Here is an 18,544-nt window from a genome sequence, read left to right on the forward strand (position 1 = left end):
GTTTCAGTTTTCTTTGTGTAAATCAAGTCAAGGTGTGCCTGCTGTTCTCAGCCAGGTCGTTTTAACCAAACACGTCACGTACAGAAAATCACAGATCCCATCCTAAGTGTCTTTTGGTGTTTGAAGGTCCTCTACGACATTCACAGTATGTTTGAAGCCTGCTGCTGCTTCCTCCCGTCACTGGTGTGTTTTTCATGTGTGAGGAGGTTCTCAGTCACCCAGCTCATGTCACGGTGGTCTAAAGTTATTTTTTATGTTATTCAAGATGTTTGACCATCTCATCCATACAGACATATTGAGTTATAAGAGCTGATGGGGATTCATCGCAGGTACATTGAATGAAATGACAGGATGAAGGTTGAATCACCTGTGAGGCCCTCAGCTGAACTTCCAGGTGGACATCGACGCCTCCGTCGCTCCTCTCTCAAACCTTCGATCTATTAGGTGCAGATGTGAAGCTGAGTGGCGCCTTGACGACAGGGCGTCTCTGGATTGGTTGCTGGGTTTCACTGCAAACACCGTCTGCCACCTCGGTTCTTATCTGACGTGTCAGATATGACCGTAACCAGCTGTGAGGTCACTCAGGTCTGGACCTCACTCATCTTTATCAAAACAAAAGACAAAAAAATCATCATGAATCAACATGCGATGCTCTAGATCACTTTTACTTTGAAAAGCCTCTACAAAATTCTGCGACACTACGGCCCGCCCTAGATGCCTGTGATTGGGTAGAGTTTAGGTTGATGCACGACTCACGAGGAACAATAATTGATTGATTTAAGCTTTTTGTTTCATATTATAGTTTTACACACACACAACCTGCAAAATGAAACCTGATTCATTTGTAAAACCTGGTTATAGCTCAACACCTGGACAGGTTAGGACATGTTTGGGAGTTTGACCCGGCGATACTGTGTGTCAATGAGGATGTTACGCTTGGAGAAGAATCTTCAAGGGCATGTTTGCGAGTGGTTGCCCCGTCGTCCTGTCCTGTGAGTCACTGAGGACGCTGTGCTTGGATAGGAATGACTCACAGGAGACCAGACACAGATACAGGCCACAAAAACACAGCTTCCATCAACACTAAATGGAGAAAGGACTGTTTCAAAGAAACTGTTTCACATTATGAACTTCAAAGTCAGGCTCTTTGAGAGAAAAGCTCAACTTGCATCCAGACCTCGATCTGCTGCAGGTTGAATAGCCAGAATTTTAAGTTGCAGTCAACTTCTTCAGTCCGATCCTGTGATTCCTACAGGAACAAAACTGACTGTAGTTTTGGTTTGAGGAGACCGAACCTGTTTGATTTTAACCTTTAAGCTTTTTCAGAAACTCCCACTATCCCAGCCACTGACAAAATATCCCAGCAGTCAGAGTAACTTTATGCATCAAGCAAAAATAAATTCTGTCTCTGACTTGAAGAAATTAGTTTAACATTTAAACCTATTTTCTGTATATTCCAGCACATAAAATAAAATATTTTTGTGTTTACGCTCACAAATAGATGCGAGTGAAACACAGCAGAAAATAAATAAAATCAAAGACTTTGTGCTCCTGTTGCTCTATTGTGCTCACAGCAGTCGCACTTTCTGCACCTGCTGCAAGATGGCAGCAGCATGTCTCCTTGTTGAACGTCTGCTTTGAATTTGTGGGGTATTTTTTTGTTTTTTACTATTTTAAATGGGTTTTCGTTTTTTCCAACAAGCTTTTTTAAAGTATTCTCTAAATTCTTGGAAAGTAGTCTATTTATTGGGCCTGTGCTGCCGGCTGAACCAACTGCATCTGTGTTGCTAGTGGAAGACATCAGCACCACACCAGGGCCTGTGCTGCTAGAAAAAGCTCATCTGCATCACATCGGGCGCTGTGCTGTTGACTGAAGCCCCCTCTGCTAGCACATTCATCAGGATCTGAGCTTCTGGCTGGAGCCTTACTTGCCATCCTAGGTTGTGCAGCCTATTTAATTCAGCATCAACAGTCATTGTGTGTTTTGGACAATGGCTTTCTTAATAACTTTACTTTGCTTATTGGCTGTGGGGGACTTTGGGACACTCAGTTTTTCTAAGATGAGCACATTTAACTGTGTCCCCATTCTGACGTGGTCCCCAGAGCTACATGTGTCACTGCAGCTGTGCGTCCTGTACAATTTCCAATGTATTTGGAACAGGACATGAATTTATCATTTAAACTACACAAAGATTTACCTCACCTTCAAAACCTTCTTGCTTTGTACGATTACAAAATTAGTTATGAAAAATTCTGCTTAGTTTCAACATTTCACAAGTCAAAATCAACAAGTACAAAGCAGAGACTTCTGATCGTCTTTCTACTGCTCTTATCTGGTAATGTGCAACCTAACCCAGGCCCTGAGCTGCAGTGTAGTCCCACACCATCTGAATTTTAATCCTCACCTGGGCTGAAGATAGTTCATCTTAATGTGCGCAGTTTGTTACCCAAGATGGGTATGATCAAGATCTGGGTTCAATCAGCAGATGCAGATTTTGTCCTCATTTATATAAATATATATCTGATGAACATGTTAGCATGGCTGGCTACAATATCTATCGCACCGATAGGCTTAAGAAAGGTGGTGGTGTTGCTGCTTATGTTAAGTCAAAATTTGATGCTACAATAGTTCAATCAGAATCAATTTGCAAACAACTGGAATTTTTGGCTCTGAATGTGAATGTTCCAAAACAGCTGCTTGTTGCTATCGACCTCCTTCTGCCAGGTTAGGTGGATATTCTATATATGATTGCTTCTGCTCAATGTCTTCGAATGGTTGATTCTGTGTGTCGTGCTTCTCTGAGGTTCATCACTAACCGTAAATTTCAGACTCACCACTGTGAGTTATACTCTCAGGTAGGACGGTCGGAGGAACTCTCATCTATACAGTTTTATATATAAGGTGATACTTGGGTTGCTGCCTTCTTATCTATGTTCCCTGCTTGTAATGAAACATGCTGGTCGGTATTCTCTTCGTCCGCATGGCTACTTGTTGCTTTCTGTTCCATTTGCCCGAACTGAACTTGGTAAAAGAGCTTTTGTCCATTTAACTCCCTTCGCTTGGAACGAACTGCAGAACGACTGAATTCATTTCATGAAGTGCTTTTAAATCTAAACTACGAATCCTTGAGGCCAAGTCCATAACATGCAACTGTTTCAATTAGATTGATTGTCATTTTAACAGATTTTTTATTTTTATTTGAATTTTATTTTATGTTTTGTTTTTTTTCATTTATTTTTGTATGTGTGTTGTTGCTGCCTGTGTTTAATTGAGTAATTTCTGTAACTGTGAGACACTTGCTGCTGCCTATCTTGGCCAGGTCTCGCTTGAAAAAGAGGTTTTTAATCTCAATGGGATCTTCCTGGTTAAATAAAGGTTAATATACTATAATATAATATATTTTCACCTGTATAGCAGGCGGAGGTTTACCCTGGTGCAGGTGAGCCGCAGCAGTCAGTGGAAGGATCCACGAGTTTCTCTGTGAATGTCACATTCCCGTGGCAGCTACTCGGTGCTTGTTGGAAGTTTAGGGGTTTTTTCGCTTTAAAGAAAAGTTTTCTTCCCACGCACAGCGGACACTAATGTTTTTGTCACTTTTTATAGAATCAAACTCAAAGTAAGGTCAGTACTTCCACGCTTTAAACGCTGCACGCTCATACTCTCTCTGCACTGATATATGATCCATTGTTGATCTGCACACAGCTGTTGTCACGAACGTCGCACTCGCTTACGTCACTGTCATGAGACATTCTCGCAAAAAAATCACGGTTTAAGTAACGCAGTAACACAGCGTTCCTACGGGAAAGTAACAGTAATCTAATTACCTTTTTTGCAATAGTAATCCCTTACTTTACTCGTTACTTGAAAAAAGTAATCAGAATACAGTAACGCGTTACTGCCCATCTCTGCCTACGAGTCATATGTTCATCATCTGAAGGCAGAATACGCCTACAAACAGATTAAATGTCTTGATGCTCATCCAGGTAAGTAAATCCCAAAAGGTTGATTCTGTTCGTCTTGGGACTTCCAGAACAACGTGGCCTTTATGGAGGAGAAAAAGAAGAGAGCAAAGACTGGGTTGGACTGAGGAGCTCTTTAAAAATGTATCTTCAAATCCCAAAGTTACTAAATCCAGCTCGAGTTATCCTGAATTAAACGACCTACATGAGGACAGCAGGTGTGTTAATGGTCTGTTAGTTTCTCGCCGCTGGCGTGGTTCAAGGATTCAGGCGGTGCAGCTCTGAATGTGTCCGTCATTGTTTCTGCTCTCCTGCTAACAGACTATTCATAACCCCGGAGAGCCTTTCACTGAGGAACACGCTGACGTCATTCATTCATTTATAGTGAAAACTGCTCCGGCTGCTTTCACGCTGTTATAGCTTCATAGATTATAAAAGCACTTTTCTGTGAACCATCGCCTGTAAACCCTGAAAAGCTTTAACAAAACATAATACAGACTGAAATAAAAGCTCTCGTCCTGGCTGTGGAGCGACCTCAGCACACATTCAGACGAGTCAAATAATCGTTAGAAAGATGACGTCTCTCCAACTCTGTTTTTTGACCTCGATAAAAAATATGATGGTTTCAAGGAAAGCGGTGATGGAGACTTAGAAGAGAAGTCCTTCGGGAATCCGACTGCATGTAGACGAGACTATGAAATCTGCTGAAGAGGTGCTCGTCTTTTTTACGTAACAGAGCCTTCAGAATTTATCAGTCGTCATTCTCAGTCTCTGACCCTCAACATGAAGCTTTATTAAGAACAAACAAATCCTCCATCATCTCTGTGCCAGTGTGTTTATATCAGCCGAACCACAGTCTGCAGTCAGCTACACCCATTCACATCTTACTAATGCAAATTTCTAATCAGCCAATCACATGGCAGCAACTCAGATCTGGAGTTCAAAGTGAGCATCAAAACGAGAAACTGAGATTTAAGTTACTTTAAACGTGGTTGTTGGGTGTTTCAGAAACTGATGATCTGCTGGGATTGTCCCTGATAACAATCTGTAAAGTTTATGGAGAATAAAAGCAGACAATGGCCTCTTTAAACAAGCTGATGAGACAGCAACAGGAAGTCAAGGAACCAGTCTCTGCAGCCACGGTCTGCAGAAGAGCATCTCTGACTGCACAGCAGAAGACCACACTCAGACTGTCACTCCTGTCAGCTAACAACAGGAAGCCGAGGCTGGATAAGCATTGTTTGGTGACATGAGTCTTCCTGCTGTGACATTCAGATTGCTTTGTCAGTATTTGGTGTAAACAGCATGAAAGCATGGATCCATCCTGGCTTACATCAGTTCAGACTGGTGGTGGTGTAACGGTGTGTGGGGTATTGTTGGCCATATCTGTGGTCGATTAGCAGCAGCTGAGCATCATTTAAACACCGCAGTCTACCTGAGTGTTGTTACTGACCACATCCATCCCATTAAGACCACAGAGTATCCATCCTCTGATGGCTGCTTCCAGCAAGTAATATTCCATCATTTCAAACTGGTTTGTCCAACTCAAATGGCTGGTCACCAGATCTCAGCCCAGTAGATCACCGTTGAGTTGCGGTGAAACGCAGGTCCAACCCAGTACTTGGACCTGCAGGTTAGTACTGGTTTGAAACCTGCGTTTCAACCCAGTACTAACCTGCAAACGTGGCTGATGTTTAGTTTTCTGGAGTGATTGATCGAAGGAGTGCAGAACGTTTTTAATCAGAACGTTTTTAGATATAAACTAGTTAGCTAACATCCTGCTAACCCTTGACTCGTTAAACCTTTGATACTCCGATGAAGGGTTAGCTAACATTTCATTTCGTTTGATGATGTGAAACATGTAAATGTGACAAACATTAAAAACTCAAAACTGGGAAAATACTTTTTACTGTCGAGGTGTTTCCACTAACTCACTGAGTCAGGCTAAAGAAATGTTTTATTACATTCTGCTCATTTCGTGCATTCAGATATTCGCTGTAATAAACACGTAGAAACCAGATTGAGATGAAAACACCACCGACCAGGATTTGCGACCTGCCAGAAGTCCAGCATAAGAAGATTCGTCAGGCGTCCTACCCTCATGGCTCATACCTGTGATTTAGCCGCTGCGCCGAAAAACTAATCTTCACCAAACAGCACAAGTATGTAAAATATGAACAGCTTGTCCTTGGAAATGATGGCTGCAGATTATTTCAGAGATGCGGCGGTGTCGGCGAGTCCTGCTGGGCCTCGTCTCACCATCTAATCAGTGACAGTCACTCCCCAGGTGAGTAAAATTAACTGTAATAAGCTAGCAGGGCAGAGATCCGGCCGAGTGAATCATTTTCATGTATAAAAAAGAAAGAAGTCAGTTTGAGTCAGACTGCAGTGACGTCTGTCCGTGACACTGCTGTGAATGCGTTCACAGCGTTGATACATTCCCCGTCCACATTTCTCTGATCCTCCTGTTGAACCAAGCCTGTTATTTTACTCTCTGAACTCCTCTTTGTTCCTTCAAACCATTTTTCGTCCCTCCTGATAACAAAAGTCCCTCTGCTAATGCCAAAGCAAAAGAAGCCTGCAGCTATAAGCTGTGGAAATGCTGAGCCCAAGTTATTAAAGGCTTACAGCGCAGCGTTTGGTGAAATTAGTGTGAAACATGTAATTTTCTCCAACACAAAATGGTCAATATTGTCTCATTAATTCCTCCACATGCTGCTCTAAGTGCGACACTGATATTTGTCATCAATATTCTCATTTAATGTGAAACAGGAGCTTTCTCACTTTAAGGATTCTGGAACCTTATTCACAGATTTTAATGCGTTTTGGCTGCTGTCAGAACCAGATGTGATTATATTTGGGAGACACGGTGCGTATAACAGACACAGAACACTTTGTAACAGGAAGGATTTGAATACTGCTGTTTGTTGAATGTATGCTGAAATGTGGTGTTCCACAGGGAGCTGTTCTTGGACCTTTATCACTTCTGTTATGTTTGTTGGTGTTATTGAAGAACACAGTGTGAGTTTCTATTTCAGTGCTGACGACAATTAATTATATTTCTCCTACGACACCAAATTACCAGTTAAACAAATTAGCACATGGCTGCTGCAAATATTAATGACTTGTACTAGTTCCTGCATTAACCACTGAAATTATAACCAACATAAACATGATGCACATTCATGTTTTTAAAAGATTTCCCAGCAAACATTTCGACACAGGCTGGCTGTTAGCCCGACTTCTTGAACATTTCCTGGACGTCCTTCTTAGATTTTCCAGCAAAGAAAGCTTGTGTTCAAGAATCGTTTAATATGTTGGTTAATTACAACAAAATTAAATCAAACAGACTCGTTCTTCTGAGCTGAATGTGAACCGCTGACATCATAGGTCCATATTAATGCCGGCAGAGGCGATGGTTATGCTGGTTTGACATGTTACCGTCAAAATAAAACCTCTTTGGAACTGGGAACGATTGGCAGGTGAATTAATTTTTTTTTCATATTTGGTGAACATCCAGTTGCAGCGCCCTGCTCGTCATCCAGAGGATCAGCAGGCAACACCACCAACCTGTGGATGACCACATTCAGGAAACTCAACTGGTTGGACTTCTAACTTCATTTAACTTCATCACAAACAGGTTGCATATAATTGGTGACTTGATTCAGCCACAGACTGATAGCAGGCTGACTGCGTCTTATCAGAATCAAAGTCAAAATCCTTTATTGATCCCTAGAGAAATTGTGTTGGTTACAACATTGCTGGCCTTGCAGATCAGTCTATTGAGTCTGTTAGCAGCAGCAACCTTCAACCTGCTGCCCCAGCATGCAACAGGGTAGAGGATAGCACTGGCTCATAGAAAAGTTATTGCTGTGTAACTGCCGTCTTGTCTCACCAAAGCTGTCCTGAAGATCGCGGTTGACAGCGACTGGCTGAAGATGCAGTCCCCGAGATGCACCGAGGCCGTAAGCTCATCGCACGGAGTTTTGGTCGTGCCGCTGTCGAGTCGACTCGAGCATTAAGCTCATCAAATGTCTAACATTTTGTTTATACCCATCAGGCTCTGGTGATACTGCTCTGAGCTCTTGTTGTTGTTATGTGACCGTGTGCAAGTTATCAATCAAATGTCACCTGATTAAAAACCAAAGACAGCTGCATTTATTTTCTGACCCATATTACTTATTTCATGGTTCAGTTTTGGACCCGCAGGCTCAGAACAATAATTAACGCACTCAATTCACGGAGGTGGGTCTGCTGCTGCAGACAGGCTGATAACAAAACCCACATCTGACACGTTTGCCATCTCATCTCATTATATTCCATCATAACAGTTTACTAATCGTTCCTTATTGGCTGACATTGCTCCACATAATGAAAGTTAATCACGAGAGAGGGCAGATATCCACGTCTTAGGAGCGAATGGGGATCTTTTTTCAGAAAATGAGAAAGTCTTTCTCGATCACACGGGGAGAAATTAAAGCCCCATAAAGTAAAATTAGAAAATGAAATTGGTGCAGAAACAAGCAGCATGCACGAGTGTCAACATCTCCCATCCATCCTCCGTTTTAACCCGCGTTACCACGGCAACTCGGAATCAGGAAGGATTTCAATGAAGCGATTATACTGTAAGTAGACACACGCCCACACGTGTTGTCACCCACGCAGACACCCGTAGCGTACGCTCGCCGCCGCTCTCTGTATTCGTCTCTTTGTGGCACGCAGAGGAGGAAAAGATGATTGCTCGCATATTTCATGATTGCAGCCACTTTGTCTTTCATGAAGATACAAACGAGGAGAAGGAGGCAGAGCAGGAGAGGCGCCGTGTCCTCTCAGCAATCAGGTCGTGAGCTGTGTGAAGAGTCCTCAAACTCGAGCGGCGGGGAGGAGCGCCTCATATCTCACTGTCACTTCAAAACCCTGAAAATCTACCTGCGAGCAACCTGTGATTAAAGCACGACGCGAAGCTCAGCAGTCTCGGCTGGAAAGCCAGCCCATCACCTCAGAGACAAGATAAATGTAGGCTGTTGACTTTAAATATCATTCAACTTTATTTTTAGAGCACTTTTTCCTCAGGAAGATACAGAGCAGGTTTCAGAGAAGGAAATTAAAAATGCTCAAACAGCGAAATGAAAAGAAGCACAAATGCTGAGGAGAAAGAAATGTTCAGAAAATAAGAAAGGCCTCATCACCATAATCACATCCTGCTCTTTGGGAACTCGAGCAGCTGCTTTCTTTGCTCGCTAAGACTTGGTTGGAGACGGTGGCACAAACAAACTGTTGTGTTGAATATAGGGCACAGCTCTGCAACTACTTGCAATCTAGTTGCTGTAATGAGAGGTGCAGCCAAACGAGTATAAGACGGAGTCAGCTGAACTGGGTCATGGTCAGCATGTTAATCTGAGAGACATTGGCGATAACCACAAACATGAACTATCCAGACATGAAACAGAAACTGCTCCACGAATAGTGATGTAGTTGCTGCATTGCAGCAATTTAACCGCACAGTGACAAAGGTGCATCATCTTATATCCAGTACAAACACCTGAGTCGAGTTACAAAGAGATGTGCTGCAGACCGGCTCAGACTGGCTGCTTCAAACTTTAGACGACAGTTATTTGCAAACCTGCTGCAGAGTGACTGCAGTCAGTCGTGTTTACCTGAGGTCTGCAGTGGGCGGGCCATCCACCCTCACATGCACAGAGAAGCCTGATACTAGTTAATGAAGGAAACTACACATAGAACATCACAGCGATGATGGGTTCATGTGAGCGATGGCTGCTCGATCAAACCTTCATGCTGAGGGAAGAACCGGAAACTTCCTGTGCAAAGGCTTCGGGTCATCATCAGCCAGGCTCGGTAGCAGTCTGCAGCCTGTCAGACTTTAAATAATCCAACTGAGCTTCTGTTCTTTACAGGTTAATGTCCAAACATGACTCCAAGTAAAAGAAAGGCCCGAACGGTTCAAGTTCATCGTGTTTCTTGATCTCAGGACAGCGTGTGAAACAGAGACTTGATCGAGTTTGAGTTTATCTCTGTTTTGTTGTATAGGTGTTCCAGGAAAGTCCAGGCAGCCGAGAAAAAGTTCTGAAACTTGAGTTAGCAAGAGGTTATATTTAAAGATGATATACTAAAAAAACATGTAGCACTGCTATAACTCTGGATGTAAACTAGTCGCAGCGATATTTTTAAGGTTCTCAAATTCAGGTGAGTTCATGTTGAGGATCCTCAATGGCATCATCTGGCAGGAAGTAGACACCAAGATCTGACCAAACTTGAGCTCAGAGAACGTCTGTGACGTCCATCCACACCCCGATTATTATTATGTCACTGTGTGGTTTTGGATTGACTGCACTGAGAACACACTGATCCTTAGTTAATATAAAATGCCGTCATGTAGCGTCTTCCAGAAAAGTCACGGGATGGGACGCGTCCAGCACAAAGACTCCGCTGTGTGTACAGTCAGTGTGTGTGTGTGTGTCACTTCTGGATCGGACGTCATACCGTCACACTTTCACCCCCGCACGCACACACTTGTCAGCGCTGTGTGTCACTGGATCAAACACAGTTTCTCCTGCAGACTCAGCGCAGCAACGTCAGCCCGAACCCACTCAGACCGACACTTTTGTCTTTTCTGTCGTTGTTGTCTTGCTTCCCTGTCCTGTGGGTCGGATCCCACGCTGGATCATCACTGTGCCATTGTTTATTTCCTACGTTTTCCTTCATGAGTCAGTAGGCTGGATGACTCGATCGGCTCAGATCCCGGGACAATTTTGGTGTCTGAGTGAAGCGTCTCTTTTTTATTTACACCTGTGACGCAGCACTGAAACATCCAAGCATCAGATTAACAGTTTTGCAGTGAGATTTGCTCCGACGTTCATGATTCTGTAACTTTATAATGCACACTGGCTTAATGAGCACGAGCACTACACGAAATATTGAAAACATTTCATTTAGGTTCCTGAGCTCCATCTTTGAGGTCATCCACTTCTACCTGGAGGGTCCTGTTCTGCTCATTGCCACCTTTATATCATTATTCATGGACACTGGAGTCATTTTACTTCATAGTTATTCATAGTTCCAATTAACCATCACTTAAGTGCACAAACAAATATTAAAAAACTTAAAAGCTTGGCACTCTACAGGACAGCTCCACAACAGAAAACTTGGGAAACATGAAAAAACAAAAAAAGTTTGGCAGAGTTTCAGCATTTTTATTGATTCTGTATAAGCAGCTTTTATGTCCTTGTTCATGTTTAGTACATATCAGACACACAGGTGACCAGAGGACCTCTGGGTGAAATCAGTCGCAAAGGGACGCTATGTGTGAGAAAGTATTAGAGCAGGTGGCATGTTTCAGTTCCCCTCTGACGTGCAGAGATAAGCAGTAGGTTGTAAAGAAGAATAGAAAAGCAGGAACAGACTGAGGAACTGCTCCTCGGATCCACTTGGTGCTTGCTGTGGCTGCATGTAGTGTGATCGCTCAATGCGCATTGGTAACAAAGCTTTGATGAGAGGATACTTCAGCCTCATCTGACTCTTCTTCTCCAGGTGCGACATTAAAGGATCGGTGAGGTCGAGAATCAAACCTCAGCATATGCCAAAAACCTCCTTGCTGTGGTCACATGTAGTTCGTGTCAAAATTTTAACTTGTCTGCATCACAAGCATTCAATTTCAAAATAAAAGCTGTGCCTTACCGCTGCAGCAACACTTAAACAAGTGCAGCTTTAAACTTTGAAAGCAAACGGTCTTCGTTTCCTGTTTGTACTTTTGTACGTTTGACTTCTACTTGCTGAGCAGTCTTCAACTGTTTGCAGACAAGTTGGCACCAGCCATGCAAACAATATGTAACAGCAGCAACCTGCTAGCAACCAAAGCAACTGCAAAGAAGTTTGTAGTGAAGCCTCTTTGGAAATAAGTTCATGCTATCAGGAACCTCCAGCAACTGCTCACCAACCGGGTGCAGACTTTTTTTCCCAGGGTGTCGCTCATCAGTGTGACTGATAATAATGCTTCACAATGTCCGAGATGGCCACGTTACCAAGACGCTACTAACTGAGGAAACCTGTTTAAACAAGGACGACTTCGGCGATGCTTTTAGATCTCAGTTAAGTTTGTATGAATTTTGTAGCATCACCAGATTAGAAATAGCAATCCATTTTATTTTTCATACAAACCATAAACCATAATTCGGCGCTCTTTTTCTCAGCATATCGTACACGAGAGTGAAAACCTGAGTGTTTACAGTATTCTGAAGCTTTCTGGTCATGTTTAATATAAAAATCCACCACATCGACAGCACACACACACGAAGGGAAACGCAAAGTATAAGTGAATAACTGTTAGTGTGTCAGGGGAAACCACCGTGGACGTGATTAGGGTGACTCAAACTGTTTGTAATTGCTTTCCTGCTCCCTCATATAAAACCCACTCCTCTCCCTCCCTCTCTGACACTCAGTGGCTCAGTGTGGGTGGAAACCACGTCAGCTGTAAAACCACTGAAGGAGTTTCCACTCAGAGCGTCTATCCACCCGCTGGGAGCTGCAGAAACAGCCCGGTCCATTTATAGACCGTCAGCGGGGCTAAAAACAAACTGTTACTACATCGTTTCTCCTCTCAGCCGGAGGGAAACGACCACCGGCTCAAACCAAATCACACGCCAGCAGTAATAATCAGCGTATTGTAGAGGTGACTGTGACATCGATGATGTTGGTGTTTACCTTTAAGCTCTTTGAAGGGAAACCCTTTATTCAATATCTGTGATTAATGGTTTAAATTTTTCTATTCAGCAAACCAAAGATAAAAGCTGTGTGCAAACCCCAAAGCTGCAATGAAATGAGCCTCACAGCAGGTTCTTACATCATCACGACCTCCGTTTTCATTCATTCTGATAAAAACGCAACATTTGGGTTCAAACATGCTTGATAAAGAACGATGTGCTTGAAATTTATTAAGAATAAACCAAAAACCCACTGAGATGTTTGGGAAATCAACCCGAGAGGCAGCAGACGGCGCCCGCTTCGGCGATCTGGTGCTCCAACACAGTTTACCGCAGAAACGTTGTACAAAGTAAAAACAGTTCACCAAGATTTCTGACTAAATTCATTAAATCTATTTTCAGGCCATAGTTTACATTTTATGGTGAAAGTTTGAGATGTTCCTGGCTCTCACACTGAGAGATTATTTATTCTGTAACAAATCAGATTTCCTTCTCTGTGATTTGCCAAAACAGCCGGTGATTAAGAACGGCTCACAGCTTGAGCCTGGTTCAGTCAGGGCTCTGTGTGCGGCAGGCGGAGGTGAGGATCCAAACGCAGGACTCGTGAAACCAAATGTCAACAGAAAACCACAGCGTTATTGCTGACAACGAACAAAACATGAATAGAACAATGAATACTGAGAACCGGAAACACACAGGCAGAATCTGAGGGTACGACGCGACCAGAGATGGGCAGTAACTTTGGGATTTGAAGATACATTTTTAAAGAGCTCCTCAGTCCAACCCAGTCTTTGCTCTCTTCTTTTTCTCCTCCATAAAGGCCACGTTGTTCTGGAAGTCCCAAGACGAACAGAATCAACCTTTTGGGATTTACTTACCTGGATGAGCATCAAGACATTTAATCTGTTTGTAGGCGTATTCTGCCTTCAGATGATGAACATATGACTCGTAGGCAGAGATGGGCAGTAACGCGTTACTGTATTCTGATTACTTTTTTCAAGTAACGAGTAAAGTAAGGGGTTACTATTGCAAAAACGGTAATTAGATTACTGTTACTTTCCCGTAGGAACGCTGCGTTACTGCGTTACTTAAACCGTGATTTTTTTGCGATAGTGTCTCATGACAGTGACGTAAGCGAGTGCGACGTTCGTGACAACAGCTGTGATATCGAGTGCAGAGAGAGTATGAGCGTGCAGCGTTTAAAGCGTGGAAGTACTGACCTTACTTTGAGTTTGATTCCATAAAAAGTGACAAAAACATTAGTGTCCGCTGTGCGTGGGAAGAAAACTTCTTTTTACAGCGAAAAAACCCCTAAACTTCCAACAAGCACCGAGTAGCTACGACGTAATGGGAAACTCACAGAGAAACTCACGGATTCTTCAACTGACCGCGGCACACCTGCACCAGGGTAAACCTCCGCCTACCTCACTCCTGCTTTACAGGTGAAAATAGAGCAACAGGACCGCTGAGTCTTTGACTTTATTTATTTTCTGCTGTGTTTTACTTGCATCTATTTGAAAGACTGAGTGTAAACACACAAAAAAAAAATTATGTGCTGGAATGTGCAGAAAATAAGTTTAAATGTTAAACCACTATCCCCAGCAAGCTGCCTCATGGGAACGCAGGAGAGCTTCTGGGCTGCAAGCATCCAAGAGAGAAACAAGGCTGATTATCTTTTAGTCGCGGCATTAATGAAATCACCTCCAGGGGATCTTCAAAACTGACATTTCATAAGGAAACTTTTACCAAACTCACATAACAGACGTTATTAATTCAGTGACTCGAGCTTTAATATGCACGACTTTCACGCTCACGAGTTCCTCCAGTGAAGGTCGACTACTTTAATGAAAACTGCAGAAGTGAAGGAAGCTGAGCAGCTAAAATAATCGTTTACACCTGCTCCTAGACAAAAACGTACGTTTTGCAAATGCAGCGCAGATTTGGTTCTAACTGAAATAAGTCAGTGTTCATGTCCTTTAGTTTTCCTCACAGAGAAGCTGATTTATGAAGCCTTGTGCTGATGGCCTGGCGCCCATTTCAAAGCAATGACCAGATATCAAGAGATGAATCTCAATGGAAACCTCGATGTGTGTTAAAGAAGAACGTGTTTGCAGTGGCGCTTGCGTCACGTCCCAAATCAAAACAGAGGATGCCATAAAGCGGCTCGTAATGCTGTGGCGTCCTGTACTGTCACAGAAATACATTTCATGACAGTCGATTCACAGCCTGTTACAAACTCACCTTCAGGTTTAGGAGGCAAACAACGTGCTTATTAAGACTTTTGAAATCCCACCAGTGGCATTTCCGAGGTTTGATGTGCCCACATCATTTTCTCCAAAGACAGAGTAAAACGAGCTTTTGTTAAAGGCTTCTAACAGAGAACTGGAAGGAGAGTCGTGCCCCTGAAACATTTCTGTTTCCCAGCAGGCGAGCCTCTTAATTCCTTGATCCAGAGCAATCAGATTTACTTGCTGAGAAAATAGGAAAGACCAAGCAGCAGTTTGGCTCCAACCAGCATTTTTATTGCTTTCAAGAAAAGAAACAGAGAATAAAAAGCCATGAGAGCAGTAGTGTGGTGCGTTAACCTCTGAAAGCCTACAAAAAATATAAAAGCTTACAACAGGAAGAGCAGGCTGTTAATACACTAAAGACTAATTACTGAACAAAGACCAGGAGGGAGAAGAGCTGACAGTAACACAGGGGAGAAAAATCAGGGACTAAAAACAAACAACTTACTTTCATAGTAAAAAGAGGAAATAACGTAAAGGCCAAAACGAAACACACACGGAAGAAGACACGACTGCATTAAACATGATGTTGAGCCCGAGCAAGGGACAGTCAGGGACATGAACTCTAAACAAAGCTCGTCACTAGAGTGATGACAAAGGAAACACTGGAATCAAAGCCATGATGCTAGCAGTCAGGTTACTGGAGAAGAACAACAGGTGGACGAGCCCATTGGTCTTTTTATTTATCAGGCGCTCTTTGTTATCACTTTTCTCAGGATTCATCCAAAGAGTTGATTTTCTGTCCACTCCATCTGACTTCCAATGGAGGTGGGTGATTTTCGCTACCCAGTGACTAAAGACCAGCGGTCTCCAACTCCAAGCCTCGTGTCTGGTGTCCTGCAGGTTTTAGATGTGTCTTTGATCCAACACAGCTGATTTGAATGTCTTAATGACCTCCTCAACATGTCTTGAAGTTCTCCAGAGGCCTGGTAATAAACTAATCATTTGATTCAGGTGTGATGGGTGAGATCTAAAACCTGCAGGACACCGGCCCTCGAGGCCTGGAGTTGCACACCCCTGCTAAAGACCAATATATTCTCCCAGAAAGCTCCCAGAGCTATTACTCAAGGCCAGTTTTTAAAAATGATCAGAAACTCTGGATCCTTGGAAGCAAAATGCAAAGAAATGAGGAGCAGCTCACAACTTTACTACATTAAGAAATACAAACCACAGGACACAACAAAATATGGACGGGACAAACTGCAGTACAATGGAGCAGCAGATTGTTCATTAGTCCAAGACTGACTCTCTAATTACGGTCTCACACGGTTCAGTTTGACTTGTGTAGGTGATGAAATCCACGTGTTGATACCCAAACAGAAAGTGTTGTTTGTCATAATGAGGATTTGCATAATGAAACCTTAGTGTTTGCAACAGATCCTCCACACATTACCCAACCCAAAGCTTTAAGAGGAACCACCAGCTTACACAGTCCTATAAAATACTTTGTAACCAGAACTGTAAACTAACTAAATCTAATAAAACTATAAAAATTTAGCATATTCAGTGGTGAGATTGTATCATGTCTCTATCCAAACTTTCAGTTGGCCAATTGTATATGATCATGGGAGGCTTGATTTAGTTCTGCCAGTGGATTAGTGCCTGGTTAATCATTAGTGTTGTCATGGTGCTCATTGGACAGCTCATTCAACTGAGAAACCTCAGCTGAAGAGTTACATACCATGAAAAAGTCTGGGTCCAGGAAACCTCTACAGCAGGAATGTCAAACTCATTTCACATCTGGAGCCGGACCATTAAAAACCCCCTTTCTCTCAGTGTAAGCTAACCTGCACATTCAATCCCTACGATATTCCTATTCAAGAAAAAGAAACACAATGTCAACAGCATGTCTCAATTTTAGCACATGATAAAGAAATGCTGCTGTAGTAAATGAAAAAAGTCTGTCAGCACGACCTTTTGGGCTTAAATTATAAAAAATAAACATGTAAAATTACAGAAGAAGTCCTAAACTGTCCTTTTATTATACAGGAGAAAGTTTTTGTTAATTCCCCAAAAATCTACACAAATACTATTGTAGTTAGTAAAAAAACAAATATGTAATTGTTTATTTATTACTCCGGTATACTATGAGGGAGGTCGCCGTCAGTAGGACAAAATGTCTTGCAATCTTGCAAATGTGTAGAAGAGCAGAACAGTCATGAAGTTTAAGAAGAAGGCGACTTCACTTCTTCCGTTCTAAAATGTTTTAGAGCTGTTGAAGCTTCTTGGCTGAGAGGTGAACCGTCTTCAAGAAAACTGAAGTCCAGTCGCTTTCTTTTAAAGCTCCTAAGACTGCGTGACCTGGATGAGCCTACACAAACATGTGGAGATGTTTTACCTTTGTAAACGTGAGTTACAGCTAAAGGGGAGAGACCGAAACATGGAAGTGTCTAAACAAGCGGCGTTAAAAGTGTTGAGTGTCCAAGAACAGCGCCCTGTGGAACGCCATGTTTTAAGCAGTATAGTCAGGAAATAACCACATGGAAGTGAAGTACGTAAAAAACTGCAGTTCCTTTAATATCCACTAGAGGCTGGCTTCAGAAGTGACTGAGTCTCTGTGAAAATGTCCAACTTTAAAGCATTAATACGTTCTTACAGCAACACTTTTGAACTACTGAGTGAGGTGAACTTTTTCATGACTCGCCTGGATACCTGAGCACGGCTGCTTGGACTGACTGCTGCACCAACCCAAGCAGGTGTAGCATCTGCTAGGCCTTTTGTGCTATTGGAGCATTTTTAATTGGCTATCTGACCAATAACACAGCCTGCTGTTTGGTAAAGACCATCACTGCTTGGTGATTAAAACTCCAGTATGTTCTCTGAGTTTCAGAAAGAAGAGGCCGTTACAGATCAGCTGCCAAACATGTAGCTGACGTGCCATATAGTTGAAAATACCTCATAAACAGACAGGTCTGAGCTTAACTCTAAACAGGTCACTGGTTTCTTGGTGGATATTAACAGGTTTCTATGACAGCCTTTTTTAGTTCCTTTGTGTCTCAGAGTGTGGCCTCCAGGCTCTTTGCCCACTGGAGCGACAGGTCGTTGAACTACATGCCATCAGGCCTCGGTTCGGTTTAGAAACAGAAAAAATGACAACAATAGCAATAAAAAAACCTCCTACTACTCCGAGTGCTGATGGCAGGAAACAAAAGCAAACTGAAATGTGCTGGAAAACGCACTCCTACGCACACGCAGACTGTCTTACAGATACGTGTGTTTGTAAGAAAACAGTGAAACAAAGCACGCTGATCGTCTCCTGCTAACAGCAGCTGGAAAAGACGCGCGACACCTCTGCAAAGACGTTAACTGGATCAGAGATGCTCTGTTCCCAGAAAAGACTGAGGATTTCTGCTATGAGAGGGTCAGAGTGTGTGTGTGTGTGTGTGTGTGTGTGTGTGTGTGTGTGTGTGTGTGTGTGTGTGTGTGTGTGTGTGAGAGAGAGAGATGAACAGCTTGATCTTTATGACGAAGGAAGCGATGAAGACAACAGGCTCAGTGTTCATCTGAAAAGCCTCTTGAAGGGACCAGCTGGAGGAAAGTTACTCATCAAAGGCTGTGTTTTTATCTGTGTGTGTGTGT

The sequence above is a fragment of the Pundamilia nyererei genome, unplaced genomic scaffold (assembly GCF_000239375.1).
Source record: "Pundamilia nyererei isolate P.nyererei 1_Seehausen unplaced genomic scaffold, PunNye1.0 scaffold00015, whole genome shotgun sequence".
Lineage (NCBI taxonomy): Eukaryota > Metazoa > Chordata > Actinopteri > Cichliformes > Cichlidae > Pundamilia > Pundamilia nyererei.